The sequence below is a fragment of the Cetorhinus maximus genome, chromosome 17 (assembly GCF_964194155.1).
Source record: "Cetorhinus maximus chromosome 17, sCetMax3.hap1.1, whole genome shotgun sequence".
Taxonomy (NCBI): domain Eukaryota; kingdom Metazoa; phylum Chordata; class Chondrichthyes; order Lamniformes; family Cetorhinidae; genus Cetorhinus; species Cetorhinus maximus.
The window spans coordinates 64,557,000-64,572,292 of record NC_135895.1 but is presented as its reverse complement, the minus strand read 5'-3'; the positions used below and the strand labels follow the sequence as shown (position 1 = coordinate 64,572,292).

Below are 15,293 nucleotides of genomic sequence, written 5' to 3'. Positions count from 1 at the left end.
TGTTGGATGGGCAGCGTAAATTTCAAGTTAATTAAGTCCTTAATAGGCCTTTCAATTATCGGCAGACGCGTAGCCAACTCCGGCGCATGCCTGCTGAACGAAATATCGTGCGAGTGGATGCACACCCAACGTCATCGCGCGTCATATTCCATTCCGGCGTGTCGAGCGCACACCCACATGCCGAAGGTAAAATTCTGGCCCAAGTCTATCTCTACGCTGTCTGCTGAGGTAGCCCGCGCTACTCTCCTATTGGTTACTACATATCTTGTGATCTTTCCTAACAAGTATTATTCTTAAAGGTACACTACACACTAAATAAAACCATAATAACTACATTCCTCCCCCTTTAACTCACTTATACATATTAAATTTAAAAGTACATATTTTTCAAGACAACATAATATTTACACTGAGTAAGGAATTTTTAAGTTCAGTCTTTCAGGTGGTTTCCTGATGCGTGTGGAACGTCGCAGCTCCACAACTTCAAATTCTTTGTCAGGAACCTCCTTTATCTTTGAGTTGCCTGAACATCAGATGTTTTGGTGGGCGCTTGCAGTTCTGTATCCTCAACTCTTACAGGAACATTGGACATGTCAGTCCTGGGTTGAGTATCCTCAACAGGAAACACAGACCCGGTCATGGTCACTGGTGGAACCATATCTTGATGATTTATCTCTCTCTTCCTTAAATGGTCCACATGTTTACAGATGATCCAGCCTTCCACCTCCATGTGATAAGAAAGAGGTCCAGTCACAGCACTTATTTCACCCAGCAATCATTTTGATCCTTCCCCAAAGTTCTTCACGTATACCAGCTCTCCCATGGTAAATTTCTGCTGTGACTATGCCAGTCGTGCCTAGTTTCCTGGCTTCCCTAACTCTTTTCCATCTTCCCCTCTAAATTCAGCATTAATAAGCTCAGTCTCGTCCCGAGATGGCATTTAGAGTTATAGAGTTACACAGCACAGAAACAGGCCAACCATCAAGCACCTATCTATTCTAATCCCATTTCCCAGCACTTGGCCTGTAGCCCTCTATGCTACGGTGTTTCAAATGCTCATCTAAATACTTCTTAAATGTTGTGAGGGTTCCTGCCTCTACCATCCATTCAGGCAGTGTGTTCCAGATTCCAACTACCCTCTGGGTGAAAAAACTTTTCCTCAAACTCCCTCTAAACCTCGTGCCCCTTACCTTAAATCTATGCCCCCTGGTCACTGACACCTCTGCTAAGGGGAAAAGTTACTTCCTATCTGTTTACTATCCTATGCCTCTCATAATTTTGTATGCCTCAATACAAAGGTCCCCCCTCAGCCTTCTCTGCTCTGAGGAAAACAACCCCAGCCTATTCAGTCTCTCTTCATAGCAGAAACGCTCCAGCTCAGGTAACATCCTGGTGGATCTCCTCTGCACCCTCTCCAGTGCAATCACATCCTTCCTATAGTGTGGCGACCAGAACTGCACACAGTACTCCATCTGTGGACTAACTAGCATTTTATACAGCAACATTTCAACAATAACTTCGCAGGTGTGGCACCTGTTGTTGTGTGAGGGGTAGTCCTGTAATGAGAAGAGTGCTAGCTTTGTTGCCAAGGAATCACCAGTTAGCTTTTTCATACTTGACTTGAATGTTTGAACCACCCTTTCGGCCAGTCAGTTTGAGGAAGGGTGGTACAGTGCGGTTTTTACGAGTGATACCGTTGAGGATGATAAACCGTTGAAACTCAGCACTTGTAAATGTCGTGCTGTTATCGGAAAAGACTACTTCTGGTAGTCCGAGAATAGCAAAACTCTGACATAGTTTCTCAATTGTAGCACTAACTTTGGTGACTCCACCTCATATACGTCCAACCATTTTGAATAGGCATCGACAATGAGCAGAGACATTGTTCCCAGGAATGGTCCAACATAGCCAATGTGTAACCATACCCAGGGTCTACCTGGCCACTCCCAAGGGTGTAATGGAGCTGTCACTGGCAACCTTTGCAGTTGCTGACATTGCACACAATGCTTTACCATACTCTATTTTGCTATCCATCCCTGGCCACCATAGATAGCTGCGTGCTATGGTCTTCATTCAGGAAATTCCTGGATGTGCACTGTGTAGTTCAACTAAAAGAGGCTCCCTTCCCTTTGGAGGAAATATCACACGTGCTCCTCACAATAAGATGCCATCCTGGATGGTTGTTTCATGTCTTCTGTTGAAGTATGTTTTCATTTCATCAGATACAGGCTCCTGTGACCAACCATGTAGCACTTGTTCATGTACTTGAGATAGGACTGGGTCCCGGCTTGTCCATTCCCTGATCTATTGAGCACATATTGACGAGGAATCTGAGAAATTTAACAGTAAAACAAGTTCCTGTGGAATTGCCTTTCTTGTAAAGGCAAATGACTAAGTGCATCAACGTTTGCGATTTGATTGCAAGGCTTATGAATGAAAATGTATTCGTATGCTGCTTGCGGTTTCCCGCCCGATGTGGAGGACATTTTGTGCACCCTGTATTGTTTGTGAATCTCTTACTGTGCTTTCCATGGCCAGAGCTATCTTTAGCAACTTCTTGAAATCCAGATTCACTTCAAACAATAATCTTTTCTGAATAATGTTCTCTTTCACACCATACACTAAACGATCTCTGAGCACATCATTCAAAGTCATACTGAACTCACAATGTTCTGTTAGCTGCTTCAGATTTGCCACATAGCATGCAATTGTCTCACCTGGGACTTTAATTTTGCGAATTAAATCTGAACCTCTGCATTGTGACTGAGGGTTTTGGTTGAACTTGACCCTTCACAAGGTCCACCAATTCATCAAAATTCTTCGAATCTGGGGCACTGGGTGCCATCAAACTTCAAATCAAACCATAGGTTTTGCTCCCACAAGTACTCAAGAGGATTGCTTGCCTCTTCTCTTCTCGTAATCTCATTCACTTGAAAAAAGAACGTGAGGTATTCTATGTATTGAGACCAATTGCCTGTGGCTGGTTCAAAAGGATCAATTCTCCCAAATTGTTGCATTTTGAGAGAGGATAACTTCTTCAATTCTAATGGAGCTTGTTACTTATAATTACTGGGCGAGGTACAGTGCCGATTTCTTTTTAACTCTTCTGTTCAATCCTATCCCATCCTCATTGCCAGTTTGTTGTAGGGTGGCCAAGTTGTACTATTAGTAATAGATTTTATCTGCAGACACTTCTTGAGTGGAAACATTAAGTTTATTTACAATATACCCAGCAGTAACTACACGTGTGCCTTCAACTCCAAGTCTATCTCTACACTGTCTGCTGAGGTAGCCCACGCTACTCTCCTATTGGTTACTACAGATCATGTGGATCTTTCCAAACAAATATTATTCTTAAAGGTACATTACATATTAAATAAAACCATAATTACTACACAATCCTAAATGATTGGCCGCTTAGCCTGAGACTGTGCCCCTATAGTTTAGACTCCCCAGCCAGCGGAAACAATCTCTCAGTGTCTACCCTAACAAGCCCCTACATAATTTTGTAGGTATCAATGAGATTGCCTCTCGTTCTTCTAAACTCCAGAGAATATAAGCCCAATTTACTTAGCCTCTCATCATCAGCCAACCCCTCATTCCAGGAACCAATCTAGTGAACCTTGCTGTTCCACTTCCAATGCAAGTATATCCTTTCTTAAATGCTGAGACCACAACTGCAGACTGTACTCCAGATGTGGTCTCACTAAAACCCTGTACAGTTGCAGCAATGCTTCTTTATTCTTGTACTCCAACCTCCTTGCAATAAAGGCCAACATGCCATTTGCCTTCCTAACTGCTTGCTGCACCTGCATGCTAACTTTCTGCATTCCTTGTACCAGCACACCCAAGTCTCTTTGAACATCAACACTTATAAGATCCACACCTTTTAAAAAATATTCTGCTTTTCTATTCTTATAACTAAAGTGAATAACTTCACACTTCCCTATATTATACTCCATCTGCCATCTTTTTACCCTCTCACTTCATCTGCCTATATCCCTTTGCAGCATTTGTGTGTCCTCCCCACAGCTTACCTTTCCACCTAGCTAGGTATCATCAGCAAACTTTGATACAATACTCTCTGTCTCCTTAAGTCATTAGTATAGAATGCAAATAGCTGAAGCCCCAGCAGTGATCCTTGCGGCTCCACTATTCACTGCCTGCAAACCTGAAAAAGCGTCATTTATGCCCACTCTCTGAGTCCCTTTTACTGTTCTTAGACAGGTGCGGTGGTACTTTTAGGCTTTTAATATATCTGTTAGTAGATGTTGATAAAATGTTCCCCTACAAGTATTTCTTAATTTTCTATCCATGCTAAAGTATTGCTTCCAACTCCATGAGCACTTATCCTGCCTATTAACTTTTTGTGTCGCATCTTATTGAATGCCTTTTGGAATCCAGGTATATTACATCTACTGGTTCCCCTTTATCTACCCTACTAGTTACATCCTCAAAAAACTCAAATAAATTTGTCAAACGAAATTTCCCTTTAGTAAAATCATGTTGACTTGTTCTAATCATAGTATGCTTTTCTACATGCATTGTTAAGACTTCCTTAATAATAGATCCCAGCATTTTCTCTAATGATGTCAGGCTAACTGGCCTGTCATTCACTGTTTTCTCTCTCCGTCCTTTCTTGAAAAATAGTGTAACATTTGCCAACTTCCAATCTAATGGGACAGTTCCAGAATCTAAGGGCAGAATTTTGCCCTTGGCGTGCAGGATCGGCAGGGGTGGATAGGAGCAGTCAGGAAGCCGACCACTGCCCGCGATCAGCAGTGCCCCACGATTTTACATGACGCTTTTTCAGGTTTGCAGGCAGTGAATAGTGGAGCCGCAAGGATCACTGCTGGGGCTTCAGCTATTTGCATTCTATACTAATGACTTAAAGAGACAGAGAGTATTATATCAAAGTTTGCCGATGGTGAATGAGGCAAGGAGGGAGCGATGGGGAATGGGGGCTCAGGAGACATGGAGAAATCAACTGAAAATACAGGCAGGCTGCAGAATTGAGCATGATCTGAAGTGAGAGCAAAAAAAGAGAAGGAATGCTGCAGGAGACACAGCCAATACGGGAATCTTTGGCTCATCCGATTTACTGTACATACATTGACCATTTTAGAAATGAGGACTTACAAAAAGAAGGCACCTGGTGCAAGCCCTTTAGATGTCCCTAAATTACAGGTTTCACCCTACTAATAAATTCCCGCCCCTCAGATCAACAGCGATGATGAGCTGTATAATGAAAACTGCTGAATGTGCTATTAAGGCATTCATTTATTCTTGGGATGCTGATGTTCATAAGCCACTGAACCTTTGCTCTCATAGTATTTGACCTCACCAAAGCTGCTTATTTGAATAAAAGTCTTAGGATTCCCTCCCAAATATCCGTTAAACTAAATATCCATGCAAGATATTCCTGGAGATCACATTGTAGGATTAAAAGAGATTTTTTTTGTAATTTCAAAGCTTTAAGATAAAAAAACAAAAACGAATGTTTAATGTGGGCGGGTGGTCTTTCCAGTAACTACTATAGCAAAATTGAGGATTCTTCATGGGAAATTATAAGATACTATTTATATTCTCATGAGTTTGGCTGATACTGTAACTCAAAGTTGAAGTTCATCTTTACAAGTGATAATATAAACCATATTTTATGATTCTCTGTGAAGTTTTGTTTTAACCACAGATAAAACTCTAAATCGGTAAGGAATGTGTTGAAGTTCAACTTTACAGTTGGAAGGAAACTGTCACAAACTTTTGAGGGAAGACCCTAGAAGAGCTTATTGATACTTCCATCATCAAGGGTGAAATCTATAAACAGTGCTATAACATGCCTGATATTGCAATGGTGTTTTCTGTCATTTTGATAACATTGTGTTAAGTTTGATGTTCCAAAAGTTGACAGTGCTTCTTTAAAGGAGAAATGTGGAACATGCATGAGAAGATGCTGTTCGCACTACAAAGTTGCTCTTTGTTTTGTATTTTATACTTTAAAACTATTAATTAGAGAAGGCAGTAGCAGACATCTTGTGACGTCATCATAAAGTTCAATTCCAGTGACATGCTTGAAGGAATGTGGTGGGTTATCAGCAGAGCAGCCTGTCCATAAGGCTTTGAAATGGAATTTGTTGCCTTTAGTTGCTGACCTTTGTTACTGGGTGGCACAGATCCAGCCATGAGAAAAGAAATGCAAATCTCTTCCTCTGACAGCTGAGACAATTCAATCAGCCCTCATTTAGAGGTATACTTCCCTCCTATTAAAATTAGTTGGAAGCCAACAACATTCAAGAATCTCAACACCATCCAGGACAAAGCAGCCTACTTGATTGGCACCCCATCCACAAACATTCACTCTCTCCGCCACTGACGCACGGTGCCAACAGTGTGTTCCATCTACAAGATGCACTGCAGGAACTCACCAAGGCTCCTTAGACAGCATCTTCCAAACTCACGACTGCTACCATGTAGAAGGACAAGGGCAGCAGACACATGAGAACACCGCCACCTGAAAGTTCCCCTCCAAACCACTCACCATCCTGACTTGGAAATGTATTGCCGTTCCTTCACTGTCGCTGGGTCAAAATCCTGGAATTCCCTCCCTAACAGCACTGTGGGTGTACCTACACCACATGGACTGCAGCAGTTCAAGATGGCAGCTCACCACCACCTTCTCAAGGGCAACTAGTGATGGACAACAAATGCTGGCCTAGCCAGCAACACACAACCTATGAATGAATAAAAAAAAAACATTATGAAGGGATTCCTACCACATATCTGTACCATTGCTAATATTTCCGATTTCTACCTTTGTAACATCACCTGACTCTGTCCCTGTCTCAGTTCATCTACTGCTGAAACCCTCATCCATGCCTTTGTTACTTCTCGTCAACATTCCTATGCACACCTGGCTGGCCTCCTTGGTTCAACCCTCTGCAAACTTAAGCTCATTCAAAGCTTTGCTGTCTGTGTCCTGCCTGGTACCAAGTCTTGCTCACACATCACCCCTGTATTCGCTGGCCTTCATTGGCTCCCAGTTAAGCAATGCCTCCATTTTAAAATTCCCCTTGTTTTCAAATCACCTATATGACTTCGCCCCTCACTATCTTCTGTGATTTCTGCCAGCCTTACAGCCACCTGAGATCTCTGCGCTCTGCCAAATCTGGTTCCTTGTGCTTCCCTCATTTTAATCACCCCATGATTGGCAGCCATGCCTTCAACCAGACCCGACTACCCCTTCAGCTGCCAAGGACCCCAGATCTGGAATTCCCTCCATAAATCTCTGCAACTCTTTCCTCTTTTAAGACCCTCCTTAAAACCTACCCCCCCTCGAACGGAACTGACTGCCCCCCGGACCAAACAGCCCCCCAACCCAACCAGCCCCCCCGACCCAACTACTATGCCAACCACCCAATTACACCCCCAACCTGACCCAACTAACCCTGATCCAACTACTCCCCAACCCTACCCAACTACCCTCCCAATCCAATTACCCTCCCAATCACCCGACCTCACCCAACTCGCCTAAACCCCCAACACGACCTGACTGCCCCCCGACCTGACTACCCACTCACCCACCTCAGTAAACTACTACCTCACCCACCTACCCACCTCGCCCACCTATCACCCCATCCACCCACCAACTCACACTTACCCACCTACCCACTTGCCCACCCACCCTTACCCACCTACCCACCCTACCATCTACCCAATCATACTCACTCAAAAACCCGCTCACCCATTCATCCACTCGCCCATTTGGTTGTCCATTCACCAGTATTAAGACTGAACCTTTAAATTTACCATACGGCAGCTAGTACCATTAAAAGGGGGCATGTGTTATCTTCCCCTACTCTACTGTGATCCAGCGGAGTTCCATGGGAGACACTGTGCTGCACATTTCTGTGAAAGCTGGACTCAGAAGACCCTGGAAGGAATGTGCAGCAGCGTCGAGTCAGGGGAATTTTCAGGTGCAGCAGCAATTCAACTATCATTGCCCCTGCTCGGAAGGTCTAGGCCATAAGGTTAGATGACCAAAAGCTGGTCGAAGAGGTAAGTTTTAAGGAGGATCTTAGAAGAAGAAAGATAGGTGCAGAGATTTAGGGAGGGAATTCAAAAGCTGAGATCTTTGGCAGCTGAAGGGGTAGGCAGATCTGGTCGAGGGGAGTAGTGAGGTGGTCGGTGGGGGGGGGTTAGCCGGTGTTTGGGGAGTAATTGGGTCAGGGAGATTGTTGGATCTGGTCAGCTTGGTAGCAGGGTTGGGGGGTAGTCGCATCTGGTTGTAGGGTAGTCGGGTTTGGTCGGGGTTGTGGGGGAGCGGATGGTGGATGGGGAATAAGTCGTGGCAGGAGAGCAGTTCAATCCGGTTGGGTAGGGTAGCTGGGAGGGCCAAGGGGGGAATTCAGAGGTGGGGAGGTGGTCAAGGGGGTTATTATGGGGTGAAGTTGTGTAGTTACCCAGGTATTAAACTAGGTTTTAATCTGTCTAACATTTCCTGGGTAACTACCCAGGTAAGCACCGCATGACTGTCCAAAGTCTCCAACTCTAACTCAGAGTCAGGATTTCCATAGGGTCCCGACGCACATTTTCAGTCATCCATCCAGTCTCTGATGATCTGGAGACTGGAAGATTTGGCCCAATATCTCCTTGTATGTCAGTTTTTGTTTGACAAGCTTATAAAGTGCCTTGGGATGTTTTATTCTACTAAAGGCACTATATAAATGCAAGGACCTGTTATGCTTTTAAATGGCTATTTAGTTTACTGGTGATGCAACAGCATTTCTAGTATCAATTACTAAAATAAGCTGTAATAGTCACAATAAAATGCCTATTTAGTAATATTATGTCTATTACTAAAATAAGTTAGAATTTGCTGTAAGTCTGGTACTGATTAGAGTACCTAGAGCTGTGGCTTACAGCCATGTGAGTAGATTTGTCAACCATGCCCATGAGCTCCCACAGAGGCAGCTCTGACAAATGTGCCCATTAAAGACGCTCATGTTTAACATACAAATATTTCAAGTAATAATTCAAATATTTTACTTAATAAAAGATAGAATTAGTCACATGATTACACATTGTGGCAACTGAGCTATAGTCCAATTTTAATCCACCTCTATTGGGAGAAGAAAAGCCTTAATAGGGCAGAATGGAAAACAGGCAGAAAGCAATCACTAAAAAAAACCTGGTGACTGCTGCAGATATTTTATTTAAAAAATATATACATTAGTGGGACACAAGACAGATTCTAAATTGCCCAAACTAAATGGAAATGAAAACTGAAGTGGATAGGAAAAGAAAATTGGGAGCATGGATTTAGAAGCAGTACAAAACATGTGAATGATGGTTGAAAGCCTGAAGGCAGTAGAAATGGATTAAGAAGAAAATCTAAATCCTTAGTAAAAGATAAAAGAATGTCAGAGGTGCCAGGGATAGATTGACAAAAGCTAAGACAACAAGGATGGGATAGATTATGAAAATGATTTGTACATAAAGATCACATACACTGTTGGCAGGTGGTCTTTCAGGTTTATTCATTTAAAACATAACGTCTGCCAAAAATGATTCCCTCACAAAATTTATTTTCCGAATTCTATTATTTCCAAATTTCTAAACATCAGTTCATAGATTTGCCTACAGGCATCCTTGAGTAATGTGAAAAAAATTACAGTCCTTTCTAACCCTCCCCCAACTTGAATAATTTGCCAATTTCTCTCCTGAAACAATCCAGCCAATATTCCAAATTTTCCTGATTCCCTCAGCGCAACCTCTTCCCCCCGCCCCCCCCCCCCCCCCCCCCCCACCTCCCTTTGGCGAAAGAGAACCTTCACATAGACATATTGGAGCTTAAGTAAATTGGCATACATCAACTTTCCATTTGATCTATACACAGTTGACATGTAATATCCAGAAAATGACTGTAGGCTATTGTGATGTACTCAGGTCAATACATAATCAATCTTATGTAGCTTATTTACTTGAACAAGTTATCTGACTGCAAGGTTGGCATCTATTTGTTGCATGCAAACATCATGGAATATTGAGGCATGAAAATAATTATGACCTCTATTATTCACAGCTTTGGTAACTCCCATAAAGAAAAGAACAATTTGCATACAGTGTATAGTGTATTTCATGACCAGCAGACTTCTCAAAGCATTTTACAGCCAGTGAAGTACTTGTTGAAGTGTAATACCTGTTCTAATGTATGAAACGTGGTAGCCAATTTACGCACAAGCTCCCACAAGTTTTAAAAATACTACCGCCAACAAGTCTAGCTCCTGTAGCTTTCTTACCTGAGGTAGCCTAGGGAAGCAAAAGAGGGGACAACACAGAAGGAAAATATATAGTAACATTCCAGGTTTAAATAGCAAATGGTCCTTCATGCATGTTGAGTTGCTCATATACCATGTCCTACTCTCACAAATTTAGTCACAGTTTTCCATTTCCCAACGCTGACGACAGTTGAGGGTAAAATTGAGATTATACTGATGTGTCACATATATATATATATATATATATATATAAATATACCATATAAATGTCATTTTTGCCATATTGCCAGGAAAAAAAAGTTCAACTTTATTGATTGAGTACTGGAATCCCACAGTTACACCATAATTCAAATTTGAATCCTGTGAAAATGTCTAACTACTCAATTATAGTGTTAGTAATTGGTTAGCTTTGTGAATAAAACAAACTCTGACTTCAACATCAACTTTTGTGAAATTGGATGCTTGAAATTAGAAAATGCTTCTAGAGGTTTCTCACAGGAGGAATAAACTCCATGTTTTTTTTTACTAGCGCGACAACCATGGCATTGGTACAAACCAAGAGTTCCACTGCTCCAGAGTCAGGATGGACCTTAATTCAGATTTTGCACTATGTAATCTGTATCCAATCAAAACTTGGTGTAGTTTATCTTTGGAGATATTGCATTAAGCAAACAGGTTTCCAAATCAGTCAATTCTGACTAAGGAGTCTCAGGCTAAAGGTTACTGCCCCCAGCATGCAACTGTGCCTATAACTTGCTGAATTTTTTACCATTAACAAGAAGGCTGACAATTTGCATACTCCAATTCCCCCAATGGAAAAGTTTCCTAAGGAGGCCAACTTTTAGAACTAGCCTTTTATTTCTGCATGAAATGTCATAAGAACAGAAAATATAAGCTCTTCAGTTTTTCCTGAGACAACTTTAAAAGCAAAATCCTGTATACAATATTTTAGCTGATGTTCTGCCAGTATAGCTGGAAAGTATACTGAGAGAGCCAAACACTGATGTTGCTGAGAAGGAATGGCAAGCAGCAAAGGAATGGGCATGTATTTATATCTCTAGTGTATTCTAAATAGTTACAGAGGGTGGTTAATTATTGAAATAGTTTGCCAAGTGTGATTGTTCAAAGGCTAGGAACTTTATGAGATGAATTTGATTTGAAAGTAAAAAAATCATTGAATAAAACTCATACTCATTGCTCTTCATCACCAGGAGTGCAGCACTTTATTTCTAATTTTATCAGCCTAGCTAAGGAGAAACTGAATTTAGGCAATATATATATATTTCACATATATTTTTGAAAGTGCTGCTGGTCTAGGGCTTTTGTGGCACTTTGGTATTTGTCACTTAGCTGATGGTTCTTGCTAGAGAGGCTATTTCTGATTAATTAATGTGAAGTTTTAAACACATAGCTTTCGTTGGTGTACTGTTCCCCTTTGCATCCATTAGCAGAAAATTAGTACCTATATATTATAAGCACACTGCTCTTGAGGAAATTTTCTATTTGCAGCTTATAATCAATATTAATATAGTTAAATAATCTTTACCATATACCAATATATCACCCAAAATCTGATGCATATATATATATTTCTTCAGATCTTTTAAGATTACTGTAATAAGGTGCTTTTAATATTTGCCTGTTTAATGTCATTTCTCCTACTCTGTAGAATATTGGCTTTTTTAACTTTACATTTCATTGACATCCTCATTGGTCTGGGCTTTTATCTGTTTTTTCATCTTTCCAAGAAAATTGCATGACTGGGTGGCTAGGGAGTGTCTGTATTTTGGTGCATAAGCCATCATAATGACATGGAACAGACCAAATGGACCAGTTGGCTTTGCCTGCCCAACGCTTTTGTATTTATGTTTGTGTATGTGGTCAGTGTACTCTATTCCTGATCATTTTTAGTCTTTGTGAGCAAACTGATTATAACGTTGTGTTAAATATGAGTCTAGAGCAGCACCAAACAGCTAAAGGAAAAAAACTTGCTGATCCAGTGATTTATCTGTGTGCTCTAAGCTAAACTTAACTGCTGCAGTCTAAATCTTTTTCGGTGGTTAACCACAGCAGAAAGCTCAGAACTAGCTGGGCCACATTTGTCTGCGATTATATTGGCTTTCCAGCATTCTTGGTCTGAGAACACTGGGCTCCCAGATTCCTGCCAAAAACCCATCTTCCTTTACATTGCTTTATAACATTTCCAGATGTCAAAACTGCTGATATTTAAAGAGAGCTATTTAACTTAAAAACTTAAGTTCAGAATGCTAAGCAAGAATAAAACGCTTGTGGGCCTGGTTCTCGCTGAGCTAACACTTCACAGCACAGCCCCTTTAGCTATGTTTTGCAAACCAGACTATTCACAACGTTAACGTTCTATGTGAAGTGAGCTGAACTCCTGATTGCATATCTTCTCTATCACTAAGACCACTGACTTCCGTCTCTGTAACATCGCTCATCTCTGCACCTGCTTCAGCCATTTGCTGCTGAAAAGCTCATCTAAGTATTTGCCTCCAGATACCACTATTCCAATGTTTTCCTTGCCATACTGCATAAACGTCAGTTCTTCCAAAAATCTGCTGTCCATATCCCAACTCACAATACGTTCTGTTCAACATTCAGCCCCATGCTAATTGACCTACATTGACTCCTAGTCCAATGATGGTTGGAACTTAAAGTTCTCACCCTTGTGTTCAAATTCCTCAAAGGAAATCACCTCTCTGTAACCTCATCCAGCCTTACAACCCTCTGAGAACTCTGTTCCTCCAATTCTGCCACCTTATGCATCGCCAATTTTAATCACGTGCCTTCAGCAGCCAAGGCCCTAAGCTAAGCTCTGGAATACCTGCCTTAAACCCACACCTCACCCCCCCCCCCACCCACATCTCTACCTCTTTCTCCTCCTTTAAAACACCCCCTAACACTACCTCTTTGACCAAGTATTTGGTCACCTCTGTTAATATCTCCTTATGTGGCTCGGTTTCAAATTTTGCCTGATAACATGTCTGGAAAATGCCTTGAGATGTTTTACTGGGTTAAAGGTGCTATATAAATCAATTTTTGTTGGTGAGGTGTTTTTAACATCTCAATTTGGACTTTTAAAAATACTGTATATTTTGCTTAGTGCGCACATTTACATTGCTGAGTCTGATCCCAGATCTTGCATGTGTCTCTGAGTTAACAAGCCCTGGGGAACCACCTTAGCTTCTGCCAAACATTCTAAATTCAAGATATAAATGCTAAAGGTGGAATTTTCCACGCCCGTTGGTGTCGGACGTCATGGCGGGCGTGAGCAAACAATACGGCGGGAAGGTCAAAAATCGGTTTCTCAAGGTCGTCAAACCAGATTGCGATCATCTGCTCCGCCCATCAATGGCAGGCCTCATTGCCCACACTTCAGGAACTTCATTTTAATACATCTGCGTATCATTATAAGCCCTGGTCCCGGAATCATCACCCCACGCTGGATCTTCCGGGCACCTGGTGAGCTGCACTTCACTCGGGACTTCGAGGTTTGTTTGCCTACCTTGCTTCAGGCAGCACTCGCAGTCATCAGCACCAGGCTTCGCAGTTTTAGAGAGGCTCACGGGCAGATTTCTAGTTACGAGACTAGTCGTAATGCGGGGTTGGCTTTTCAACTGCTACAGGGCTATGTCTTGCTTGGGGAATGGTGAGAAGTGGCCTCAGGCAAGGAAAGAGGCTGCAGGGCTAGGGCATTACTTGGGGAAATGGGGTATCCCAGGGTGTGGAGGCAGGTTTGATTGAGGTATTCAAAGGGAATTGGATTGCTACTCTTACTGCTCTCATTCCGCACCCCCCTCCCACCACACCGGGTCCTATAACTAAATATAAGTGTTGTTGTATAGGCCTTCTCTGTGGCTTGCTGTAAGTTAGTGCTAGCACATTGCAACCTTACCTGCAATAAAGGTGAATAGATCCTCTTTTTTCCGATGTCACTTTGTTAAGATCATAATAATACAGTGGGCAGGTAAGGCATCAGCCAGTCTGCCCACCCTTTGACTTATTGAGGCCCTTAACAGGCCAATTAATGGCCAGCTGGGAAAGGTGGAACAAAGGAGGCCAGCCCGCTCTTTCCCGACCTCGGGCTAAAAGGTTGGAAGGAATGGGGGTACTTCCTTTAGGAAGGAAAGCCCTGTGCCCATCGGAGGAACCCCCACCCCCAAGGTGGTACTCCCCATTGTGCCTCCCCCCCGGCCTCCAGAACCCAACCCCCCACCCTCTCCCTAGGGCCCCGATCCCTCCCTGACCAAAAACCCTTGACTCACCTGTAAGCCCAGCATCCATGATCTTCCTTCTCAGAGCTGCTTTAGTCCCAGCAGCAGCCACTATTGAGTTCTGGCACTACTTGTTAAGGCCGCCCGCAGTGTATGATCACTGCGGGGAAACCTTTTTTAAACTCAGTCGGCTCAAGACTGAATTTCTACCAGAATGGCAAACAATATGCACCCCTGTAAAATTCACCCCTTTGTAACTACTGCCTCACATTTACCATTCTGAGAAGAAAAGATTTGTGAGCTTGTATTTTTCCTAGCTAACTAAATATTTCAGGGGGAGCGTATGACTGTTACCCCCTTTCAGAGCAATTTTAAATGGATTGTATTTTCTAATCTAAACACATGGGCTAAATTATTGATAGATTTCCATCAGTTCTTTGTATTTATTGACCAACTAGAGGTAATTATTGACTTTTCCAATGCATTGGCCCAACCTTGTGTGACAGATGGTAAAGCAAGCTGCAATGTGCTGTACTGTTTAACTACAATAATTTTGATTTGCTTGATTAAAACATGATGCTCTGCATTGCTTTATTTCCATCAAAAAGCTCTACCACAGAGCTCTTTAAACACTGTTACTTTGCAAAGATCAGGAGTCTTATTTCTGCTCACTGAAGTATTAAATTTACATAAATTTCTTCAGTCAGATGCTGAAATTCGCCTTTCCCCTTTTCCTGTAAACATTGTAATTTCTCTTTCTCAATGTGATAACTCGTGTACA

At 42.2% G+C, this 15,293-nt stretch overlaps 1 protein-coding gene and 1 long non-coding RNA gene across 2 annotated transcripts in view; one reads left to right on the top strand and one right to left on the bottom strand.

Moving 5' to 3' along the window:
- Positions 1-15,293, top strand: part of pde4dip (phosphodiesterase 4D interacting protein) — a 545,686-nt gene that overhangs the window by 227,954 nt on the left and 302,439 nt on the right. The gene's annotated exons all lie outside the window — the stretch shown is intronic.
- On the bottom strand, positions 66-14,767 carry LOC144692461 (uncharacterized). The gene is made up of 3 exons (XR_013579323.1): positions 14,564-14,767; positions 1,101-1,556; positions 66-1,070 (listed from the first exon to the last, which is right to left on the bottom strand). It is a non-coding gene; the product is annotated as an uncharacterized LOC144692461 (long non-coding RNA).